Source organism: Zingiber officinale, chromosome 1B (genome assembly GCF_018446385.1).
Source record: "Zingiber officinale cultivar Zhangliang chromosome 1B, Zo_v1.1, whole genome shotgun sequence".
Taxonomy (NCBI): Eukaryota; Viridiplantae; Streptophyta; class Magnoliopsida; order Zingiberales; family Zingiberaceae; genus Zingiber; species Zingiber officinale.
This window is the reverse complement of record NC_055986.1, coordinates 7,916,024-7,935,425: the sequence shown is the minus strand read 5'-3', so window position 1 is coordinate 7,935,425 and position 19,402 is coordinate 7,916,024. Positions and strand designations below refer to the sequence as shown.

At 41.2% G+C, this 19,402-nt stretch overlaps 1 long non-coding RNA gene across 1 annotated transcript; it reads right to left on the bottom strand.

Moving 5' to 3' along the window:
• Positions 1 to 619: 619 nt before the first annotated feature.
• Positions 620 to 1,068, bottom strand: LOC122035704. Its single transcript, XR_006127297.1, has 2 exons — positions 1,032 to 1,068; positions 620 to 931 (listed from the first exon to the last, which is right to left on the bottom strand). It is a non-coding gene; the product is annotated as an uncharacterized LOC122035704 (long non-coding RNA).
• Between the last annotated feature and the right edge of the window lie 18,334 nt (positions 1,069 to 19,402).

The following is a 19,402-nucleotide window of genomic DNA, read 5'->3' as shown; positions in this document are numbered from 1 at the left end:
TAATTTGTAATTAGATTTATTTACTTAGATTTAATCTAATGGAATGATTAGGGTTAAGACAATTAACCCTAGTCAACTATTGGATTTAATTTAAGTTTATATTTCTAATCTAATTGGTGATTAGGTACTAACCCTAATTGACCGTTAGGTTTAATTAGATAGGTTGAGATTGTGGATTAGGGCTTTACCCTAATTTAGTGTTAGAGAAATGCACTGAGGTGTTATATATATATATATATATTTACACGCATCAAATAAGTAGTCACTAACCAATTACTTTTATCGTATAATTAAAAGCTTAACTACGAACTTGTTCTCCTCTTCGACTTCGGTCACCGCCGGCGACGCCACCATGAAGTACTGCTGCTTGCACGCGCAGTACGTTACTTGAATCATGGCCGCGTTGGGGACCACAATCAATTAACGACATAGAGAGCTCTAAGAAATGGGTCAATATCACTTAACTCGATCCCGACGAAAGAATAGAAAACGTCAGTGTAAAACAGAAAAGTCCTTGATTCCTTCAACAGGGAGAAATTTAGATATAACAAGACAAATATGTTTATATCGTCTAGTTTATAGTATTAAATTCTCAGAAATATATATTGTGCTCCAGGAATGCTGCAACTAATTTAGCTTCTTTAACCCAAAAGCATATGTCAAGCATCATATAATATAACTTACCCAGCCAAAAAAAGTTCTGACACTAATACAGCATGACAATCTATATACGACGACATAACCCATGCAAAGCAGTTGCATAGTATTCCGAAAGAACAGTAGTTCTATCACAGTAAATGCTGACACACGGATTATACAAGAACAAAAGCATCGCACTCATTTAATACATAGCTGGTGGACGTGCTCTAAGAAACGGACTCTACCTTCTGTGCCTCCAATGCTTGGAATATGTCAGTTCGAGTCACCATTCCTGGTTTATCAAATCAAGTTTATACTAGTGATACATACATGGCTGCATGATATGAAGATGGATATTCATGATAACATTATAATTAGTTTGCGACTCTTACCTATAACTCTCTTTTCCACATCTAAAATAGGTACCCTCTTTTCTAATTATTTTTGCTATAGATTGTGCTTTATGCTATTGTTGGTTATTTCATTTATCTGTTCATCTATGACTAGGATATCAGTTGTCGATTTAAGGAACATACATATTTCCGGTTTAGGAGAATATGCAGACTTCTTAGAACTGATTGATATATATCTTTATCAGGGTTTATTTGTTCTACGCCGAACTCGGCTTATCAATATTTCACCCCATTACCCGTTACATTTTTCGTGTACTATTTTGTGTTGGGTGTATTTCCAACCAAAGCTAGGCCTTTCGTCAGATTCTGATATCGTTTTATTCGACTCTTAACTTACGATGACTGTGCTACTTGTATATGGACTTTATATATCTAACATTATATCATGTATTCATTCCCTGAATATGTGGTACATATCTAGTCGCGCTTTCGTAAATCGGGTATTGTTCGGAAGTGTGGATGATGTTCGTACTTGTTGATTATATACTGTGTGTATTGTATACCTATGATGATGTGTACGTCCGAGATTCAAGCTGCTGAGAGATCGTCGAATGTCTACTTGACTAGACTAGGGGTATTTTCTCGATTATGGCGCAAATTATTGCTCAAGTCACAGGAGATGTCAGACCAGGCTATCACTGACGAGTGTTATGGGATTTGTCCCTGATTGAATCTGCCGGGAACGGGGATTTGTATTGCCGATTTAATCGAATATGAGGCATTTGTGTTCTATAGCGTCTGACGGGACTAATCCTGCAAAATGATGAAATTATCTAATTCTCGGAGTAGTTGTTCTTGACGCCCACCGACTCATAACGTACACGTGGTCGCCCTTTCTACCGTGCATTGACACATACAGATCTGGCTTTGAGCTTGTCCGTCATTCCGGAGTCCGCAGAGACCGCTAGGCCAGCTCGTATTATATGATGTACTTACATCGATAGTGTACTTTACACTAAGACCCCCACTGCTATCGTACCGGTCGCGCAACCGACTCCACTACTAGTGGTTTACCACCGCGGCCTACTCTTCGTGTAGGCATCGAGTAGGTGCATGAGGACATGGAGATCTGGTGTACGCGGAGTGGGATATATATGCGGAGGCGAAAGTGACATTTATGCGACTGCATAGCGAAGTCGGATTCTGATGAATTCGTATCTGAGTCGTGTATAGTCGAGTCAGAGACTTCGGTTACGGTGATTTTCCGAGTCTTAACGACGTGAGTGGCCATGTCTCGCCGGATATACGGTATAACGCCAACCTAATGGCGAATTTCGTAATCTCACGTCATGCTGGGATGGATCTGATCTCGTTTTGTGGATAGATCATCCGTATGGATGTCGTCGCCGGATGAGTTCATGGTTGAAGAGCACAGAGTAGTTCAGATCAAGAGGCATGGATAGAACTCTTGATGATGATGAGTCCGTCTCACGCGGCTCGGTCTACGATAAGCACTAGAGGTAGCGCAGCCGCGGTAGCCAGCCATCATCTTGCATCACGGGAGGACCAACAAGCATCGACTCGCACTCTGATGGGTCGGGTACTTGGAGCGATCCGGCTTCGTCGTGTGATACTTACGGGTCATCCCCATGCCTGGCGCGCACTTTCTTAGCGATCCCGCAAAACCTCCAGTTAGTTAAGGGGTTACCAGCACATAGCCAGGCAGGTCAAGGTCAAGCCATAGGCCCGACAGAGGTTCTTAGCCCGCTTGACTTGATCCCTTCCCGCCGCGGCGAAGCCCAGGCTAGCAGAGAGGACATCATCCCACGCAGCACAGCTATGGCATTGTCGAGCAGTGAGAGCCGTTTATGGAATCTGCTAGTTCTATTGGACCCGACCTCTCGATGAGATATCATCGATTGGGAACCTATCGATTGCAATTGCATTAGCCAAATTAGATCCATGCGTGCTGAGATTATATAATCTTTGTATGTTTACTCGCATACACATGAAGCTAATCTATGCATTTTATACTCATTTTCCTTTTAGCATATTTACCTTTTTTGTTCGAAGATCTGCTTTTGTATAATTTTTGTACAGTCGATTTGGTGAAGAATCTACATCCTTGGGCAAGCACTGAGAAACAAAGGAAAAATGGTGTCGGTCGGTTACTTCCGCCTGACTGGACTGGGCCGGGTGTGTGTGGTGCTCAACCAGGAGAATGACATGGTCGGGACTTCTGCAGGGCGGCCGTTGCCAACACATGATCACCAGTACACGTGTGACGCAGATGTCAGCGAGATTAAGCTGGTCAGGTCGTCACTGCACTGCCAGCGTAGCACTCTGGTGCGTCAGGTGTCACAGTAGCGTCACGTGCTAGCAGTGCAGCCAGAGGTACAAGTTTAGCAGAGTGAGGCGCGTTTAATGTGGGGAAGGAATACTCGGCGGGCGTGTGGTCCAGATTGGCCTCCTCTATTTAAACCCTCCTTCATGAATTGAAGAGGATCTCTCCCCCTTGGGAGAAGGCAAGATTTGTGGTTTCCTCCCATTCTTGGGAGGATTGATTTCGGTGCAAAGTTCTTCGCGATCTAGCCCGGAGCATCGATCCAGGTTGGATCGAAAACTTTTCAGAATAAGTTTCTTTTCCCGGTTTCTTCTATTGAAGGAATGCTTGTATTCTCTATTTCTTCGGATTTTTTCTCGATTCATGGAGTAGATCTTGTATTCTAGGATAAGGGAGTAATTATGGATTGATGTAAATTCTTATGGATTTGCCATTCTCTTGTTTCAATGACATTATCTTTCTTGTATCAATTAGATCTTGAGTGAGTAATGATGTGTGCTTAATTCTCATTCTTAATTAATTGTTTGAATTTATGGACTGAAGATAAACTCTCCTCGATCATCAGGGATCCACGTTGATCAAAAACTGTGTAAGGCGCTTGAGAGACAATTGAAGAGGAAATAGGAATATTCAAAGAGAGTAGGATGGATTTTGTGATTAGTTTGTTGTATCTTGATAGATTGATAAGTGTGGCTTCTATGTTGATATCCGAGGAAGGCGTAGTAATAGGTGCGCTGTAAGGACAACATGGGTTCATCTAATTAATCCTATGTGAGACATTCTAGTAGCGATTGTCTATCTGTGCGCAAGCGACTTTCTTTTCTACATGTTGGCAGCAATGAGGAATAAGAATTGGTGAACCATTTACATGCAAGAAATCTTACAAAGAAACCGAAACCCCTAGAATCTCCCTTTATCATACCCACCCAAACACTAAACTCTTGTTTGTTGATCTTTAAAGATTAACACTATCTCAGTACCACCTTGATGTTGATTTTTAAAGATTCGCATTGAGACATTTCTAGTGCTTATTCCAATCCCTGTAGTGGCAGCTTGGGAGGCCTTGCTCCTCTTGATCAACGAACCCAAGGTGAGATTTTTGTCGCAGATTTTTTTTTTTTTTTACGTTTTCAATTGGGGAAGTTCGGAATCTTTCGCTAGAACGTAAAGTCATTTGTCGGTGTGATTGATCGCGCAGTTTTATCTTCAAAGTTTCGACTTTGGACAAACTGATTACTAGATTGAAAGCTCTATTTCAAAAGTTTGACCAAATGTTTGTTGGGAACTCTAGTACTTTTTTTTGTGAATTTTGTTGTGCAACTGGTCATATATATGATAATTGTCCAATATTGCTTGACCGTCCATATAGAATGCATGTTGAAAGAAGGGGTGTTTTCTCTAACTTTAATCATAGGTCAGAGCAAAATTTTTGTAAAGCTTGCAATGAAATAGGCCATTCAATTGAGAGTTGCTACAAGCTATACAATTTGGGATTATCAATAGATGAACTCGATAGAAAGATAGATGAAATGGCTTCATCAAATTCACACACATATGGCTCTGACTCGAATGACCCCCAATTTTCATCATTTATGGATAGAGTGTTGAAAGGTTTAGAGGAGGTTCTATCTATTCAAGCTGAATCACGCAAGGACATCAAGAAAATGCATGCTATACTTGATAGTATAGACTCAACAAATAATAGAATATCAGCTAATCTCGAGTCTATGATAAGAAAACGTTGTGATGAGCTTGAGGATCATGAATCTAAGATTTTGATAAAGGAGTGCATCACTTTAACTCCATTACCTCCTAATATTGAAGATCTAGAAGAACCTTCCCTTCCTACATCTGAATCAATTTATAGTCATGTTGTGGAGGGATGTGTAGGGATGACCCAAGAATCACTCCCCTTAATCACACAACCATTAGTCACTTTAGATGATGTAGGACATGAATTAGTTGAAGTTGAGAGTGTAGGGACTTGTGCAATAGAAGCTAAGTCTCAAGAATCACATCTTTTAGAAAGACTACCACTTGAGCCACGAAATTCCTTATCTAAATGTCAAACCATGCTTGATGACTTTCTTACATTAGTGATTGGTAAAAGTCAAATTTCAATTAATTTTTCTATTGTTACTAATCAATTCTTTTTTGAGCATGATGGTGGCAGGACATATGTTGCACAGGGTTCACAAGGTAAAGATAGTGTTGAACCTTTGAAGGAGAGCTTATTTGTTGAAAAACTGAGAACCCCTTGGTAAGAAGGTTCTAAAATATCTTACCCCTCCAAGAGCGAGATTTCGATGAATCTAATGAGGTGGTCGAGCTAATGACCTTAAACAAGCGCTTCTTGGGAGGCAACCCATTTTCTTTATGTCTTTAGTTCTTTCTTTATAATAAACATGTATCCTCTACTTAATTTTTCTGGTCTATCTTATTTTTGTAGAATTCAAAGTTGTGGAGGAATGTGAGCATTGGAGAGAGGAGTATTTTTAAAACATGAATGTCAACCATTTGGAGCTCATCACTTGGTAACTTCTCTAAATTTCATGAATATTCTCCACATTATTTTTAGTTTTCATTGGGACAATGAAAAGTTTAAGTCTGGGGGATGCATTAGATGCATTTGATTTAGTTTAGTTTTTTTTGCATAATAAGTTTTTTATTTTTGCTAGTTGCATCATTCATCATATCATGATTGTTTGTTCCTTAATGTAAAATACTAGCACACTTGTTCTAGATTTCATGTGGTTTATTGGTTACTTATGGTGCTAGTATGTTTAGTGATCTATCTTTTTCTATCTATGATAGCATGAAGTGAGCAATGTTTTTATTGTAAGAGTTTAAGTATTGACCTTGTTTTAGGATCTCCCCACACTTTGTCTAGTTTTGATAGTAGATAACTACCAAAATAGTCATGATTAATAGAACTTAATGAGTACTAGTATTTCCGTGGTGATTTCTCAAACTACATTTTGGTTACTGGATGAGACTCGAATCATGTCAGCTCATTTAAAAAAAATCAAAATATCCCTACATTTACATCGTGTGCATTTGTGTTCAAGTGTTACACCTTGCAATTACTTAGAGAAAAAATGAAAAAAATAAAAATAAGTTATTTAAGGGAAGGTTCGACACTTGTACAAAAAAATTTTGTACAATAGAATCAGTACGTTTTCCTAGGACTAACCAACACTAAACTCCTGCACACTTAGACACAGGGGTTAAACCAAACAAGACCTGACCTAACTTAACTTATTTGATCACATCAAAATAACCTTGGAGTTCCAACATATTGCACTGATTACGGAGAACTATTTCTTAGGTCATACTCGAACTACTTTTGTATCTTGCTCACCAATGAAATTATTTGATATGATTAGATTGATTCGCTAGAGATTACAATGCAATATTTAACGATATGAGTTTTGATATAGTTTTTGCTTGAGGATAAGCAAAGGTTTAAGTCAGGGGTGTGTGATGTGTATATGTTATATATATTTCTAGGCATCCGTTAATGCACATCTACTTGTCATGAATATATTCTATATTTATTGCACCCTATTTCATTGTTATGTCATAGTTCCATTTTATTTTATATGGAGATCTGCTCTTTCCTTGTTTTCATTGATAGGACGTGATTTAGAGAAAAAATAGAGCTTAAATGTAGTCTAGAGCCTCCAAAATACCTGGGTTGTGCTTATGAGGCACGACTATGTGAAAATATAGCACAAACTAGTATTTCTCACACGGCCGTGTGAACCTCACACGGCCGTGTGAGGTTTTCTGCACTGCAGACTGAAACTAAAACGGCCATAACTTTGTGCTCGGTTGAAGATTTGGGATGTTATTTATACCGACTTGTAGATAACTTCAAGATCTACAACTTTGATGAAGACTTAAACGGGAGAAAACCCCATCTTGGTGGCATAAAAGATGTTGCAATGAAACATAACTATTCAAAGCTAAGACAAAGAAGGGCAAGGCCATGTGGGTGTTCTGCACATATGGTATCCAAAGGTCGAAACTTACATGTCAGCAAATCTACGCTGCTGCAAAGGCAAAACAGCGTGAAGCGAACCTCACATGGACTGCTGTTTCCGCTACGCACCTGAGGTTGGGAAGGAGTGCGTGAAGTGGTGCGTGGTCTTCATGCTGCCGTCCCGTCAGCACGCACGTGCGCGCTAAGCCTTCCCTCTTCTCACATCTTGGGCTGGTCTTTGGCTTGGGGCTTCTTCCCCATTGCTTGGAAGGTTCTTCCCATTGGGAACAGATCTTCGATCTTCGATCCTTCGCCGATCCGTCCACCTCCGGAGCAAAGATTGCATCCAAGAAGACCGGTGCTACATGGATAAGCTTTCCCTTCTCTTCTCCTTATGTTTTGAGTTGTAGATAGCTTTATTTCTTGTCTCTTGATTGTAATTATCTTGCAATGGAGTAGATCTTTAGATCTAGGATGTAGGAAGTATTTGTGATGAGATGAATGATGTAAAACTATGAAGACACCATGATTCTATTCAATGACTTGTTGATGCATTGTTCTTGTTTGATGTAATGTGATTGTATGCAAACCTTTGTGGATTTGTCATTTTCTTGTTTCCATGATATTGCCTTGTTTGTACCTATTTGATCTTGTGTGGAATATGGTGATTTGGCTTAATGACCATGCTTGATTGAATGTTTGGATTTCTTGTGGACTTTGTAAAGATAAACTCTCACTCGATCATCCGAGGGATCCACGTGACAGGTGCAAGCCCGTGTAAGGACGTTTGAGAGATAATCTTGAAGAAGAAATAATATTCAAAAGAGTAGGATGGATCTTGTGATTAGTTTCTTGTATCTTGATAGATTAATAAGTTGTGGGCTTCTATGTTGATATCCGAGGAAGGCATAGTAATAGGTGCGCTTCTGTGTAAGGACAACGTAGGTTCACGTCTAATTAATCATATCTAGATACATTTCTCAGTCCTTAGCCGGTTATCTATTGCAAGAGAGAACCGACAACTTTCTACAAGTGTTTGGCAATTGAGGGATAAGAATTGGTGAACCATTTACATTGAATAACATCACAAAGAAACCAAAATCCTAGTATCTATTCCCCTCCATTCACTACGCTCATTCTCTCCCTTCTTACTCTCTTTCTTTTCTCTTCTATTTCTTATCCTAACATTTGTAAAGCACTTTTCGATTGTCTAGATAATTCGCCGTGCGAAGTTAACTAATGCTTAATCAACAGTCCCTGTGGATACGATAATCTTTTATATTACTTGCGACATTTCCGTACACTTGCGGAGAGCGAACATTAGGAATTATCAATTGAGTTAGACTAAACATAACATTTGTTTTCCTTTCATATTGCATAGTTGTAACTAATCATTAGATTTCTGTTTTTACTTTCTTGTATAACTTTCACTTCTTGTTAGTTCTTTTTGTACAAATTCAATTCTGCATTTTTGATTCTTTTATTTTTCTTTTTTTGGTGTCGTTGCTATCTTGTTCTTGTGTATGCGAAGATCTAACTGCGAAATTCTTTCCTTTTGACCACAGAAATTGATAGAACTTTCTATAAAGAAGGTGCGCAAAGGCAAATCGAAGAACAAGAATATCTAAACATGGTGTGCAAGTCACTAGGAGATTATAGAGCTCCGAAGTCTGCAAAACAAATGGGAGCAATTGTTTACCCTAACATACAAGCAAGAAATTTTATACTCAAACCATCTTTTGTTTCCATGGTTCAGAAAACTCAGTTTGGAGGATTAGAGATTGAAAATCCTTATTCCCATTTGATGGAGTTTTATAGATATTGTTGTACTTTGAAATATGAAGAAGTTTCATCTGATATTATTCAGCTGCTTGCTTTTCCTTTTAGTCTGAAGGGGTCTTTTGCAAAAAGATAGTGCGATTCTCTAAAGTATCGGAACATGGGATGAGTTAGAGCAAAAATTCCTTGACCAATATTTCCCTCCAAGGAAAACTACTTATTTGAGAAGTCAAATTTTAAATTTTAAGCAATTGGATGGAGAAAAATTGTACCAAGCCTGGGAAAGATATTCTTCTCTTCTGCAGTTATGTCCACATCATGGAATTGAGAAATGGTTAATTATGCATTTGTTCTATGTTGGGCTTTCTTTCTCAAATAAGAATCAACTGGATTTAGCATCTGGAGGATCATTTTTGAAAAAAAGTCTAGAAGAAACTTTTGAGATAGTTGGCAGAATTACGCAAAATTCCAATGATTGGGCAGAGCAAGATAGTTCATTCTTGACAATGGATATCATTAGAGAAAAGGATGATGTTGAAAAAGGGCTTATCTTGAATCAAAATGATTTCCAAACATTATTCCCTTGGTGTTGTGAATCATTATCAAAAATGTTTGGTGAAAAAGCATTTTCAACAGAAAAGGGGTATGTCTTGGTGATCATAAGGAGGAAGATCTGTCTTTAGACAATGAAGAGTTGTTAGAAAAAAGCTTGGCTGAGGAGGAGACTATGTTGATAGAACAAGAGCCAGTTTTTCCAGAGATAGTACCACTTCAACTTGAACTTAAACCATTACCCCCAAATCTTAAGTATGAATCTTATCTAGTTATAATTAATGCTCAGTTAAATGAGTTTGAAACAAAGAGACTGTTGGATGAGTTAAGGTTGCATAGAAAGGCCATTGGATATACAATAGATGATATAAAAGGGATTAGTCCATCTCTCTGTATGCATAGAATTTTACTTGAAGAGGGGTACAAGAACTCAATTGAGCATCAAAGGAGACTAAACCCAAATTTAAAAGAGGTAGTAAAGAAGGAAGTGATTAAACTACTTGATGTGGGGATTATTTTACCCAATTTCGGATAGTGAATGGGTGAGTCCCTCGTCCACGTGGTTCCAAAAAGGAGGAATGATCGTTATCAATGATCCTATGGACGGGACCCTGCTGAGGGTCAGGCACGAGTTCAACCCCAAGTTCGCTCACCTTCGATATGTGAATGTAGTGCCGGCCGATCGACATGCGGACGTAACGAGCGAACTCATGCAAGCGGAGCGGATGTGACGGAAGCCGACGACGTCAATGTAACAAGCAGCATGATGGAAATGCCATGGCCATCGAGCGAGCGGCTACATGTCAGCATGGCGGCGAGCGAAATGAATGGAAGCATGGACGGAAGCACATGTGGGGAAAATGAAGGAACCACGCTCAACGGAAGCACAAATAATGAAGCAGGAGCAATGGCCGAGCGCCGAGTGCCGGTTCTCGGTCGCATCTACTGACGTCTCGAGTACGCCGCCGAGCTTGTAACGGAAGTAACGGAAGACGATTGCAGCAGAATGGAGTACGAACGAGCATGCTGAGCATGGTCGGAACGAGGAAGCCGCCTGACGGTCATATGAACGCCTGTGTCGAGAAATGGCGCATTGGCCGGATGTCGCGCCATGAGAGCCGCAAGCGCGCGGCTCTGAACCCGACACCTACCGCCCGATGAAAGGCGAATGTACGGGCTTGATGGTTGATCCGGAAGAGGAAGTCAAGACATGGACAAGAGGGACGCCATCTTAGTAACTCCGGAATAGTGTTCGAGAGGACTAGGCCATCTTTTCCGTGCGTGCGACGATCGATCTGTGCGATACTCGCCCATCCGCCCCAAAGAGCGGCTTCGGGACGAATCTGAATGATGTGGAGCGCGTTAGTTATGCCATGCCTACGAAAGCCCATGTCGCCAGGACAGCTTTGCATGCAAAGCTCCCTAGAGCTCACTCTCCTGCCGAGGTACTCTTCGATATTGGGAGCCACTTCTGCTGCGTGCTGCTGTCCACTGACTGCCGAAAGCCCGCCGCGGAAACTCCTCCTCGGCCCGCACAGCAGGCCCACTTTGCCATCGACATTGAGAGGAGACACGTTCCACAGCTGCGATTAGAGAGCGAGCCCTTGGAGCGACACCTGGCCCTTGGTTGTGATCATGGGTATGGCGCCGTGGCAGGAGCGCACTGCATCCTGCACGAGGGCCGAGGGACGAGGACTCACGTGACCACGTGATGTTCCCACGGCGAACTCGGACGGCGGCGCTCTAATCAAGGCAAGAGCAAGAGGCCAGCAGCGGAGCACAGAGAGAGAGATGCGTGTTTATGCGTGCTAGCATGGACAGCCTAAAGCGCAGAGCATGCGGATGCGCCAACCTGATCCAACCCACCCTGCATTAGGCACCACATGAGCGGAAGATGGATTGGGACTTGGATCAACCCGAACCTGCTGGGGAATGGTCTACTACCGTCATTTATATGTTTTGTTTTGGTTTATCGGTTGAAGGAGTTCTTGTAATGGTGAAGGAGAATGAATTTAAGTGCCGTGCACATTGCAGATTGAATTGGCTTAAGTTTAAGGCCGCGAGCGGCCGATTGTGTGTAAAAGGCGAGAGAGCCGACGCCCGACGTATCTAAACCGAGCGAGCGGCAGCGTCCAGCCAGGCCGAGAAGAAGTCGCCGAAGAGCACCAGTTAAGATAGCTCTAGAGACGCCCTAGCCATAAACGGTACCGCCGACTCAAGAGTCCGAGAAACAGCGCCGGTTCGTCACGCTATAAAGAAGCGAGAACGAGTTTATGAATCGGTAGGCGACTCCTTCTTAAAGTTCTAAATAGAGTTAGCCTAGAACCGACAGCCGGCGACTAGGCAACCACGAGCCACGAAGCCTAGTTAAAATATCTATCGATCGAGTCCGAATAAGATATCGAGCTATGAAGGGCTCCGGACGCTCCGGCTGTCCGAACGGCCGAGCCTAAAACGCCGGGCCTATAAACCTTGCCTATCAACGCCTGAAGGCTCACGCTAAATATCCACGGAGAGATATCGAAGTGAGTTTAGAGCGAAGGCGGCGGCTCAACATAATAGGTCGAGAGAGACGAGTAATAGAGAGGACGACGCTCGACGATCGAGCAGCGGCGTTATAAAAGAGGACCGGAGCGGCCCGAGACGACAGACAGCCGATCACGCCTGAAGACCGACAGACCAGGCCCGCCGGCTTGCCGAGCGGTTAAAATCGCTCGACGTATACATCTGTACGAGACCGCCGCTTAAAATCTCGCCGTCCGAAGACCGCGTAACGAGTCGGCGCTTATAAAGGTCGGCTAGGAAGACGCGAAGAGCGGACGGACCGCGACGCAGGCGAAGCCCGCGAGGCAGAACCGCGGCCTGAAGTTGCAATATACAGGACTCTCAAGCTTGAGCCTTCACGTTATAAGAGAAGACCGCCATAAACGCCTCGAGAGCCTCGACGCTAGTTTCATAAAGCGCGGTTAAGAAGAAGGTGAAGACGTCTATAAGTGAAGCAACCGTTTCCGGCGGTTAGGCTACCGCCAGAACTCAGGCGACCGCCGGCCGACGAGTAGGCGAAGAGAGCCGCCGCGTCGAGCCGCCGACGAGAAACTAGACGGCGACATGTATCATAACCGACGGTTCGGACGCCCAAAATTAAAAATGCCGAAGCGGAACGACGAGCCGCGAGCCACGGACGACGAAGATAGCGAGCCCGGCCGGACGAGGCCGCCATATAACGAAGCGAAGGCCGTGAGCCTCGAAGAGCCCGGACAAGATATCTAGACGACCTGTCATAAACCGCCGAAAAAAGCTTGCTCGCCCCGGCGAGGACCTCTCGACGCTTATAATATAGAACGACCCAGTAGCAATATCGAGCATAAGCTCGAGGCGTGAACGACGGGCGAGCCGCGTTTATAAACGGGAAGCGGAAGACCGCCGGCGCAAAATCGGAGACGAGCCGAAAGCCGCGGTTGCCGCTAACCGAAGCGGAAGAGCGGCGGCGGAAGGGACGCTTCCGGACGATAAGACCCGGGCGGAAGACCGCCGGCCTCGGACGACGCTATAAGGCTCGAGAAACCGCCTCGGACGCAAAAATCGGAGGCTTAAAAAAGTCTCCGAAAGAAGAGAAGACGAATCGGAAATCGCGAGCCGACGGTTAAATTCACGCACAGCGACAGACAAAACTAGAAATTCAAGGCAAACATGAGTGGTGAAACTAAGGAAGGGGGCCATGTACTACACGCCCAAGCACGCGTAGGCACCTTGGGTGACTTCTATCATTGCGCCTCCTTGGGGGAGGGTGAGGCATGTGTAGTAAGCGACTGACTGCGGTACCATGCGACGGTCAACCCGTGGGGCACTCAAAGCGAGTAGTGTATACCGCTAGCGGCGGCTGACCCGATGCCTGCAGCTATCGATCGAGTGGCCCCTGAGCATGCGGACGGATCGAAGCATGCGAAGTACGCAGAAGCATGGTCCGGTACAGCCGAGTCGGGAATGTCGAGCCGGAAGCATGCCGCATACGAAATGTCACTGATGGGTCAGCATTGGAAGCATGCCGTAGTCAAATCTGGGGCACGTCGCGCCGCCGCATGCCGCCGATCAATGGAAGCGTTGCACTGAACATCTGCGGAATCTGCAACGAGCAGCAAGCCTTGAAGCGCCCCACATGCCGAAGGTGCAAGCCCGAAGCCGACCGATGCAAAAGCAAGGCATGGAGTTGCTGCCAAGCCCGATCGGCGATGCCGCCGTCCAAGTCAAGCTTGCTCCGCCCATGCCTGCGATGTATGAGAGCACGCTGACGCGATTCAACCTTCCTGACTTGGGCAACACACGCTCGCCCGGCTGGCGGATGGCATGCGCTGCTGATGGTTGATCAAGAGGAAGTCAAAAGACATGGGACAGTAGGGACGTCATCTTAGTAACTCCTGTTGCTGACAATAGGCATGTTCGAGGACTAGCATATCCAGTGTCGCACGAGAGGATGATTCCGATCACCGCCTCAAGACGCGCCGCATACTGATGAGGCGCTAGATGCATGCTTTACTTCTAAAAGCCCATGTCATGTATGGTATGGACACGGTAGCACCTTGCACAGCACCCTTTAAGCCTCCCTGATATAGGGTCATAGAGACTTTCTTTCCGATATTGGGAGCTGTTCACTTGGTGCCTGACTGCGCGTGAGGAGCGCGGAAACCTCGCATGGGAACCCAGACTCTGTGTGCAGTGCTTGCTGACTACCATCGATTAGCGCGATCCCCTGTGGCTTCAGTCTCATTCGGAGTGATCAATCAAGAATGAAGATAAGCTAATTTCTCAACACTAACAAACGTGTGGGGTGGCTAATGTGCATCGATTATCTAAGTTGAATAAAACAAGGAAGGATCATTTCCCTACCATTTATTGATGAAATGCTTGAAAGATTCAAACATTCTTACTTTTTTACTTGGACGGACGATTCTTTTTCAAATTGATTCATCCTCAAGACCACAGAAGACTACTTTACTTGTCCTTATGGTACCTTTGCCTATCGTCGGATGCCATTTGGGCTTTCTAATGCTCCAGCCATGACAATTTTTTCAGATTTAATAGAAAAATTATGGAGGTTTTCATGGATGACTTCTCTGTTTATGGAAATGACTTTGATTCTTGTTTGTCAAATCTTTCTACTGTTCTAAAAAGGTGTGAAGATACAACTGGGAAAAATGTCATTTTATGGTTAAGGAAGGAATAGTTTTGGGGCATAAAATTTCAGAGCATGGCATTGAGGTAGATCCAGCAAAAGTGGAAGTAATAGACAGATTACTCCCACCCATCAATATAAAAGGAGTTAGGAGTTTTTTAGGACATGCTGGCTTCTATAGACACTTTATTAAGGACTTTTCAAAGATTTCCAAGCCATTAACTAATCTGTTGATTAAAGATGTTGAGTTTTGTTTTGATAGCGAATGTATTGAAGCCTTTAATAAAATCAAGAGTGCTCTTACAACAGCTCCAGTCATTTGGGACAACGAAGAAATAAGATTTTGCACGCGATCCATTATGCAAGTAAAACACTTGATGCAGCCCAAGTAAACTATTCTACTACAGAAAAAGAATTATTGGCAGTGGTATTTGCTATTGATAAATTTAGATCTTATCTAGTGGGATCAAGAGTAATAGTATATACTGATCATGCAGCTATCCGGTATCTACTTGGAAAGAAAGACGCTAAACCTAGGGGTTAATTAGGGTGATTTTTACTGCAAGAGTTCAACCTCGATTAGGACAAGAAAGGAGCCAAATGAAAGTATCATTTGTCTGTAATATCTCAAAGTCGAAATGATGGGATGTTGATTTAAGTTATTGATGATATATTCTATTTAAATACTTACTAGCCTTATCAAGTGGAAACCTCATACGTAGATTTTGTGAATTTCATAGTGGAGTGTTACCCGATTTTCTCATCAACAAAGGAAAGTTTTTTTCAGAAGTTAAGAATTATGTTTGGGATGAACCTCTCCTGTATAAGAAGTGCAATGATGTGATTTATCGAAGATGTATACCTGAAGAAGAAGTTAGAGATATCTTGTTTCATTGCCATTCTTCGTCCTATGGAGGACATTTGGGTAGTTCAAAAACGATTACGAAAATTCTTCAAGCAGGATTTTATTGGCCAACCTTATTCAGGGATGCTAAGTTGTTTGTTCAGTCTTGTGATCAATGTCAGAGAACTGGGAATATAACTAAAAGAAATGAAACGATGTTAAATTACATTCTTGAGGTTGAGTTATTTGATGTTTGGGGAATTGATTTCATGGGACCTTTCCCTCTCTTATACGGAAATAGGGTATTCAAGAGATTATGTCCAAATGGGTAGAGTTTATAATCTCCTACGTAAGGATGTAAGAAAAGTTATCAAATTAGAGTATTATCTTTCCAAGATTTAAAGGAAAGGGTCAATAGCGATGGAGGATCATATTTTATGTAGAAACAGCTTTGAAAACTTACTTAGGAGATAATGGAGGAAGTATAAAGTAGCAACACTATCATCCTCAAACTAATGGGTGTTTATATCAATCGGGAATTAAGTCCATACTGGAAAAGATCGATTCATTTCGAGGAAGGATTACAAGAAAACTAGATGATGTTTTTATACACGAATCATTATAAAAACCCCCATTTTATTAGTTTATGGTAAGTTCTGCCATCTTCCATTGAACTAGAATATATATTTATTAGTAACTAAAAATTTGAATACATTTAAAAGAAGGAAAAGGAAGTCATGAATTCAACTGATGAATTAAGATGATATATATTACAAATCTTAGAAAGGATTAAAGAAATGGCACGATCAACACATTCTTCAGAAGACTTAATGGGATTTGCTTTGTTGTTCAATTCAAAATTAAAACTTTTCTCGAAGGTCAAGGGACGGTCCATATGAGGTAAAGAGAAGGTTTATCCTTTGGAGTTTAGGATATTAGAAACAAAGATTTTGGGATAATTTACAAATGGTTAACGATCAAAAATATATCATTAAGATTTAAAATAGAAGAGGCATGTTGTATTTTTCCCAACTCTCTGCATTGAAATTATTTTAGCCAGTAGCAAATTATTTTGTTGGTTTTTACTGTTTTTGGAGTAGCAAAATAGTAGCCAAAAAGCGTGGCTACCACAGCAAAGGCCGCAGAGAAGGGAAAAGGGGCCGTGTCATCCAAAGCACGCCGTGACCCTTTTCCCTATCTCCCCATTTCTAAAGGATTGAATTACTTCTTCCAATTTTTCCTTCTCATTCTTCTTTAGGAGATTTGATTTTCTTCCATGGAAAACGTGATTGAGGAGACTTCGGCCAAAAGAAAAGGGAAGGAGAAGGTGGTTTCTTCAAACGACTTTTAGTACCAGGTTTTGATGTTGAAACTTTTAGAAACTTAAATAATATTGACGAAGTTTGGTTTGAAAGGACAGGGATGGAGGATGTTTAATAATAAATATCCCATTTATCCTAGAAATATTGGAATTTTTAAGCTCAATAGAGAAGGATAATGTTCAATGGGAAGTAAATTATTTGTTTAATGAAAGTTAAGGAATGGACGTTGAAGATTTAATACTATATGAATTGCCAGCAATGAGTTGTGATTTTGCACCAATTTGACAATTCACATTTTTGGCAACAAATTTCTGAACAACCGCTATTTGATCCTCATAATTCTAGAGTTTCCCAAATTATCAATCCTATTTTTAAATATGCTTACTTATTCATGAAAAACACTATATTTGGAAGGGAGGACAAAGAGGACCGGTAAGACTCAGATTTGTAATAAGCCATGGGCATTATTTGGAATGTTCAAATTAATTTATTATTTTCTAAATATCGGAAAATTAGGGAAATCGAATTCTACCACACCTATTATTTTAGGGGGATTACTTACTCAATTGGCCTTAGTATTAGGAAGTGATTTGAGTGAATTAGAGGTGGTGGAGAGTTCTTGTACATTGGATTTGAATTCATGTTTAGCAATGAAAATGATTAAGCATGAAGAGCATGGATTTAGTTTAGTCATTAAAAATGGTTTCCCTTTAAAATTGCCAAATCATGATTTTACTACAATTCATAATAAAGAGAATTGGTGTTTGAAGTTGGCTAGGCAACAATCTAGAGCTTTGTCATCTTTTACTCCAAGAAATGTTCCTAGGGGTAACCAAGAGATTCATAGTTTTATGTTTCAAGAACTTAATTCTGCTTTAAAGAATATTCATAGTGATTTAGATTCAACTTATGAATTTCTTGAGAATAAGAAGTTTATGGAGGAGGAACTATTTAAAAAGTTACAAGATTGTTTTAAGAGTGAGAGGGAATTGTGTGATAAGATTTCTAAAATGATGAATGCTTATAAGGCTAAAATGGAATTTCATGAAGATCTTAGAGGTTTTATGAGATTTGTGCAGGATGATATTGATAAATTGCTTGAGTATCATAATTTTTTCAGAAATGAAGTTAGATGGTTTGTTGAAGATTTTGCATTTCTCTTCCCTGACTTTCCTGATTTTCCACCTCCTCCACCATATTGATTTTATCGGGACGATGAAAAGTTTAAGTCTATGTAACGTTATTTGGTTTTCAGTTTTTAGTTTTTGTTAGTTTTTCATGTTGGTTCTTATTTTCATTGCTTGTTGCTTTATTTTGCTTGTTTTTGAAATAATCATGGCAAAAAAATTTTGAGAACATCAAATCTTCACTTATATGCTTTCTTGGATTCAAGTGAAATGTTAGCACGATTATTGTCTTGATTCATGATGTTCGAATGATGCTAGTAGTAAACTTTATGTACTTCTTTTCTCTATCTTGGGAAGCATTAATAAGCTAAGAATCTTATGGTGATGAGTTTTAGTTTTGGTTCAACCTTAAGGATTTTATCTTCACTACACTTGTGTTTGATGCTTGAATAGTTGATGTCATTGAAATAGTCATGATTCATCTTGTTTGCTTAGTACTTGGTTTCCATGGTGATTTTCAACTTCATTTGGCTAATGGATGAGGCCAAATCATTAAAAGTCATTTGGAAAAATCAAATATCTCAAATATGTGTGCTAAAATTACATTTGTGAATAAGTTTTGTACACAAAAACATTTATAAAAAAAAAAGGGAAATAAGATAAAAAAATGCTTGTCAGTGGAGGGGAATCTAGCAAGTCACCTCTTTGAGACCTAGAAAGGGTTACTGGGAAATGACCGTTAGTGCTTCTCTTTGAGATCGAGCAGCACCTTGAGACCTTGGAAGGTTGAGAACATGAACCAAGTGAACAAGTAGTCATGCCTACCACCGTTACTGTCTTTCACCGAAAACACTAGGGAATTCAAATTGATGACTAATTTGACAGGGACATGGATTGAAACTTGAAGTATGTTGAGTTACTTTACAATCAGGTACAAGATTTCATGCTCGAACTACACTTTACTTGTTTCCATGATCATGCTTCAATGAAACCTTTGATAGAGTTAGGAAAGTGCACCAGGTTTTAATAATGTGTCAGAGAACATAATAATCTAGACCGCGTATTTGCCTGGGAGGACAAGCAAAGGTTTAAACTGGGGTGGACGTATGAGATTATATACTCTTTATGCATGTTTTACTATACTCACATAATTTCGAGCATGCTGATCTATGCATTTATACTCCAATGCCTTTAGCATTTACCTTTTGGTCCGAGATCCGCCAGCATTTTCGCACACAGGAGTCGATTTTGGGTGAAGATTCTACATCCAAGGGCATTGGAGGAAAC